Source organism: Oreochromis niloticus, linkage group LG9, assembly GCF_001858045.2.
Source record: "Oreochromis niloticus isolate F11D_XX linkage group LG9, O_niloticus_UMD_NMBU, whole genome shotgun sequence".
In the NCBI taxonomy this organism is placed as follows: domain Eukaryota; kingdom Metazoa; phylum Chordata; class Actinopteri; order Cichliformes; family Cichlidae; genus Oreochromis; species Oreochromis niloticus.
This window is the reverse complement of record NC_031974.2, coordinates 8,584,882-8,591,534: the sequence shown is the minus strand read 5'-3', so window position 1 is coordinate 8,591,534 and position 6,653 is coordinate 8,584,882. Positions and strand designations below refer to the sequence as shown.

The window sequence follows — 6,653 nt, the reverse complement described above, 5'->3', positions numbered from 1 at the left end:
TACTCAGGTTAATGTTCAGAGGTATGACATAAAAGACAAAATTCCGAGAGCAGCTTGGGCTAAGAACATTTCTTATGAGGGCAAAACTAGACTATACAGCCCTGCTAGAGCACTAAGATCGTCTTCCCAGTCACTTTTGGTACAGCCGAGTCCCAGCTGAAGACTAGAGGTGACCGCACGTTTGCCTTGGCTGCACCTGATCTGTGGAATAACCTCCCCATTGCCACCTTTGAGTCCGATTCCATTCAATCTTTCAAATCGCAGTTAAAATCCTATTTATTTAACCTCGCCTTTTCTACCAGTTAATGCTTTTTTGTTAGTTAGTTAGTTAGTTTAATACTTGTTGCTACCTTCATTCTATTCTTAACCTCTTTTAATTATTTTACATTTTTCTTGACTCTTTTATATTTTACACACAATGTTCTAATATGCTTTTATATGTATTTCTGTGTTTTTAATGCCATTAACCTGCTAGCATGTTTGGTACTTTGCCATGGCCTTCATCTTTCTCTTTTACTTACATCTGACCCTCTCACATGTTCAGCACTTTGGTATACCACTGGTTTTTAAATGTGCTATATAAATAAAGTTTATTGTTGTTGTTGTTGTTGTTGTTAGTAGGACAGAGATCAAGAGTATAATACGGCACAAAATGAAGGAAAGGTGGCAAAAGCGATGAGAGGAAGAGAGAAAAGGGCGATGGTTTTACAAAGTCCAAAGGAAAATAGGAGAAATGAGAAGCACAGGAAGCAAAACGCTACGTCCAGATGAACAGATTCAACTTTTGGAGAGAGAGGAGACGGTTATATCTCGACTTAGATTCGGGCACACTGGTTTGAATGGCAAATTAGTTTTAAAAGGGAAACACCGTACAGGGGAGTGTGAGTGCAGTAGAGAACAGGCAACAATAGGACATGGTTTTATTGCATTGTCAGTAGTATGATGCTGAAAGACGACTGATCAAAAAGCTTTACGATATGAAAGTGAAAGTGGACTTAGTTGTTTTATTTCGCAAGAACTCTATAAGTGAAAGCTATCGGGCCATATTTGGGGTTTTAAGGCAGACTCATTTGTTTGGGGGGAATTTTTTATTTTGTCATTTCGGTCCACACTCCACACCAGTTGGTGGCGCTAATGCACAATTTCTAGTGATGGGCAAATGAAGCTTTCTGAAGAATTGAAGCTTGTATTGAAAAACGGTTCATTACTTGAAGCTTTTCAACAGTCCTGTCTGGTGACATCTGGTGGGCAAAAATATGAAGAGCAGCTTGAATCTACAACGAACTGAAACTAACTGCTCGATAATGACAGCCAACTCTACAGAGTGGAGTTTACATTCCTGTCTGATATTGGGTCACCGTTGTGTTGCTTTGAACATGTATTTTTTGGGTGAAAAAATTGTTTATTTGTTTAAAACATTTTGATCAACTTTCCTTGTTTAAACAAGCGCCACGGTGTGGTCTCTCTTTGTTTGCAACTTCTTGATGTTGGTAGATAGTAATAATTTAAAAATACATGTAATATACACATTATAATGTACAACACATTATGGAGTATGCTTCTGCTGTGAGGCCCTGCCTCCATGTACTAATACAATTAATCACTGGACAGCTGAACAGGTATGTTTATTAATAATATTATATTAGGCCAATATTTTTATACATATTTTTGACCTGGGGGCAGAATTGATTGTGAACTGGAAAGGGAAATTGCTTATTAACTTGCAAATTAAAAACATGATGCATTTAAGGTAACCCTTTTTCATTTTTATTTAAGAAGAGAATTTGTTCCACTGTGTGATGGCCGAGTCTGCTTGTTTTCATGGAGTAATTTCTCCTGCCTTAAAAAAAACCCTCTCAGAAGAGGCTGGAGTGCACAGAAACTGGTAGAGATGCAGGTATCTGGTCGTCCTGGGTTCCACAGACTATCAGTTAAAAAGAATAAACACATTAAATTGCTGCACATTTGTAGAATAACATTTAAGATTACTTTAAAAATAAAGTATATATTTTTTATTACATTAAATGTAAAAGAGTCAAATGGAAGTCTTTCTAAAGTTATTTCATGATATGTACATTATGAAAAGCAGATTTTTGACAATTTGACAAGTTTTTAGATAAAATAAACCCACAAAAAAGAAAAAAAAGAAAGAAAAAAAAAAAAGAACACAAAACTGGCAAACCCAACCAAAACTGACCAAAATCAAACAAAAATACTCCCACACGACAGAACCTCTCCTCTGCCTCTCTGGCTCCATATCTCTCAATAGAACGATCTGTGGTTTGCTATCTCTCACCAGCAGAACACTCCACAAACCCTGCGAATTATAGCACCGCCGCCACCGCTACTGTTTTGCACAACCGTGACAATAAACTCTAATTCACCATCACCTATAAATTCGTCATTACTTTGCATAACTTGAGCTATTTGGTCGAGAAACAGGTCAGGGTCATACTGATCATCAGGATTTAAAACAGCTTGACCATCTGAAGCCAAAGAGGGTCCACGCAGGACCACATTTAGAACATGACCCTGCTGAGATCCAGCCACAGCTCTATCACATTGGCTAAGCAGCTTCTAATTCTTTCTGACACTTGTTCTGGATCATCAAGACTTATGTCCCTAAAATCAAGGCGCTCACGCAATTCTCGGGCGTTGAAATTAAGTATCTCTCTAATGCTACGCTGACTGTGACTGCCTGCCCCAGACTGAACAATGGGCTCGAATACTGCAGCACCTGTTTGTGAATGGTTAACACTTAAGGAATTTCCATTGTTTGAGGGGTTGTGTGGTGATGCGTCAGCAGCAGCTGTAGCGGCACCCAGATACGCATGTACGCCAGGTGCACACTCCCGATCAGCTGTGACAGAAGCCTCAGCAATAAGACAATCAGCGGTAGCCTGAATAACAACAGTCCCTACAGCAGCGGCAGCAGCAGCATATCCGGATGTGAATCGGTTGCATGAGCAACAACATCGATATAAACAGCATCATCGGCAACAGCTTCAGAATGAGTTGGACAAGGACGTGCATTAGACACAGGACTGTCTGCTACAGCGACACTACTAAGTCTTGCATGCAAAACTTCGCATTTGTTTATTATTTGCGCAGCCCACTGGTTAAAAGCCTCAAAGTGAAACCATTTAGCTCGAGTGGAGGTACCATCATTGTGTTTGAATAATTTACAGGGTGGGTCCATGGTGTAGACTTTAAAAGTCAGCGATTTAACAATCTGGTACTAATGAGATCTAATAAACCCCAGGTATTGTTTATTGCCTGCTGGGTACTAGTTAGAGCCACTGCTATTAATTGCAAGTCCCCCTGTGCTGCTTCTTGATGTTGGCTGACTTTAGCTGCTATTTCTTGCACATCCCTCTGTACTGCTTGTTGATGTTGGCTGAGTTTAGCATCGATCAAAGATAGTATATCGTTGTTTGAAGCAGAATGGCTCTGATCAAAATTAGAGGTGTTTGCTGCATTTAAGTATGCGTTATATGTCTGTGATATTTGCGAGTCTGTTATGCAGCCTTCTTCAAAACCTATGTCTGTATCACTGTTGTTTCTGAGACATTCTGGCGTGGTGGGTATGTCAACTATATTGAAATCTGATAGGCTGTACTCAGGAATATCGCTGAAATCACAAGGCAGGCACTCGCGTGTATGTATGGTCCGGTGATGAAGAATGGTTCTTAGTCTCCATTGTTGCACAAAGCTTGTGGTTTTTCTTGTTGTTCTGGGAGTTCAATATCGCGTATATATTCCAAAAGCATCAAGGTGTCGTCATGGTCCGCATCGTGGGAAGGGGTTGTGTGATTGCTGTAGAGATAGACGTGTGTTAAACACACACACACACACACACACACACACACACACACACACACACACACACAGTGTATCATTTCAAAACAACAGGATATGTTTGGGTCTTTTGATTTATTTATGACTACACTCACACATTGGTCTGTGTTATTCTGGATGGCCCCGGTTCTTGACACGCTGCGTACTCTGTCTCAGGTCTGGTGTATTAGAACATTTGTAAATATTTAAACCTTTTTTTTCCTTTAAATTGGTTGTCATGTACACAGAGACTTGTATACATACCTAATGTAAGGCTTGGTCTTATTGCTCCCGCTGCTGTAGGTATTTCTGGACAGCTTATTGACCCTGTGTCCGGGGGGATAAGGACAGTTAATGCACGGTTTAAACAAAACACTCTTATATTTAAAACATGTGTAACACTGTATATACCCTGTGTTTTTTAGGTGTAGTTTGCCCTATATAGGCTTGTGATCCTGTAGAAAGAGACAGAAACATACATTTTGAATGGTACTATATGAGAAACTGTTATGTGAAGGCTGTGTGCAGGCAGGAGTGGTAGTAGGAGGACCCAATGTGCAGACAGTCGGAGACAAAAGGTGAACTTAAATACAGCTTTAATGCTGAACTCCAAAAGGTAACAAAACTGAGACTTCCAGGTTAAACTTACACAGACAGAACACACAGCAAGATAAGGGGAGATCACAACAATGACAAACTGAAACACAGGGCTTAAATACATAGAGGGAGCAATCAGGGAATGGGCAACAGGAGGGAAACACAGCTGGGGCAAATCAGGCCTAACGAAACAGGGGAAGCAAAACCAGACACATTAACATAAGACACGCACCTCCAAAGTAAAACAGGAAACATAACGCAGACTGAACTACACACACAGACTCTGACTGAACACAGGGAGACAGCAACTAGAGAACACAGAGACATAAACCATAAGACAGAACTCTAACAAAGAAACCAAAGACTAGAAATGATATATAATATAATAAACTCAAAACCTCTGGGTCAACGACCCATGCATCCTAACAGAAACAGATAAGATTGCTTCTAAAACAACGAGACATAAACTGTTTTGTGTGAGCGAGTGACTTTTTTTTTTTTTTTTTAAAGAAACACAAACCTTGTGTATGTGAAATGTATGCTGTCCTGTTGTGATGAGCTCCTAAAAATCAGGCTTTGGTTTTAGAAAAGAAAACACATTGAGTATCCTATGATATGCTATGATATAAATTTAAAAATACATTAACAGTCTTGTTTTACTTACCATATATGAACTCCATGTTAAACAACAAAAGAACACTGTTAGCTTTGCTGTCCGTCCTGCTGAACGAAGCGTTGTGCTCGCAAGGGCTGATGTGTAGTAGTGAGGAAAAATACAGGGTGTCTGTGTCATGTCTGTTTGTAGGCAGGCAGGAAGAGAGGACCCAAAATGCAGGACTCACGGAGGCGGAAGAAACTTCAAAATACACAGCTTTATTGCTAATAATAATAATGAACAAAGCACCAGAACATCAGAAAATAATCCATAATGCAAAAATAAACCAAAATATAAGAAACTCAAAATGCTGGGTCAACACTGACCCAGAACCGTGACAGTCTGATTAGGGTGTTTTTATATAGGTGGGGTTGGTTTCAGTTGACCTCTGAGAAGTAGAGATAAAAGAGTAGGATGTAAAGAAAACCCCTCGGAGGTTCGGTTGGTCAGTAGAAAGTGTAATTGACAGATAAAAGAGCAGTTTGTAATGAAAAAAGGTTGAAACTACAGAGGTACAGTTAGTCACTAGGAGGTGTCATTGTCCTGGAAAAACCTTTGGAGGTTCAGTTGGACATGGTTTCAGTTGACCTCTGACATGGAGAGATAAAGGAACTGTTTGTAATGAAAAAAGGTGGAAACTATGGAACTACAGTTGGGATGTGTGTGCTGGGATGTTCTTGATAAGGAACCCGCTTTTATTGTTTTATGACTTGTTTTGCTGACTGTTGGGAGACTACCTGTAACCCCCTATGTCTAATCATCGAGTCTTACTGTTACAGAGTGTGGCTACTAGATAATTATAGGGGGTTGATACAGTGCTAGTGTGGCTAGGTACAGTGGCGTGCACAGACATTTTGGGGGGCAAGTGCTCCAGGGGGAAAAAAGGGCACTTTTTGCATATGTGGAAAACCTTTTCTTTTTATAATAAAAAAATCCATCCATCCATCCATCCATCCATCCATCCTCATCCGCTTTATCCGAGGTCGGGTCGCGGGGGCAGCAGCCTAAGCAGAGAAGCCCAGACCTCCCTCTCCCCAGCCACCTCCTCCAGCTCATCCGGGGGAACACCAAGGCGTTCCCAGGCCAGCCGAGAGATATAATCTCTCCAGCGTGTCCTGGGTCTGCCCCGGGGCCTCCTCCCGGTGGGACATGCCCGGAACACCTCACCCAGGAGGCGCCCAGGGGGCATCCTTGTCAGATGCCCGAACCACCTCAACTGGCTCCTTTCGATGTGGAGGAGCAGCGGCTCTACTCTGAGCCCCTCCCGGATGGCCGAACTTCTCACCCTATCTCTAAGGGAGAGGCCAGCCACCCTTCGGAGGAAGCTCATTTCTGCCGCTTGTATCCGCGATCTCGTTCTTTCGGTCACTACCCACAGCTCGTGGCCATAGGTGAGGGTCGGGACGTAGATCGACCGGTAAATTCAATTCAATTCAATTCAATTCAATTTTATTTATATAGCGCCAAATCACAACAAAAGTCGCCTCAAGGCGCTTTATATTGTACAGTAGATAGCACAATAATAAATACAGAGAAAAACCCAACAATCATATGACCCCCTATG

The 6,653-nt window shown here is 41.3% G+C and overlaps 1 long non-coding RNA gene across 4 annotated transcripts; it reads right to left on the bottom strand.

The window, feature by feature from the left end:
• Positions 1–1,604: 1,604 nt before the first annotated feature.
• LOC102076663 (uncharacterized) lies at positions 1,605–5,914 on the bottom strand. 4 transcript variants are annotated; one of them, XR_003221725.1, is made up of 7 exons: positions 5,099–5,914; positions 4,955–5,008; positions 4,667–4,742; positions 4,249–4,292; positions 4,102–4,164; positions 3,954–4,016; positions 1,605–3,816 (listed from the first exon to the last, which is right to left on the bottom strand). It is a non-coding gene; the product is annotated as an uncharacterized LOC102076663 (long non-coding RNA). The 4 variants fall into 4 exon arrangements; XR_003221724.1 differs by lacking the exon at positions 4,667–4,742 and having other exon boundaries at positions 5,099–5,911; XR_003221723.1 differs by lacking the exons at positions 4,249–4,292; positions 4,667–4,742 and having other exon boundaries at positions 5,099–5,906.
• Positions 5,915–6,653: the final 739 nt, after the last annotated feature.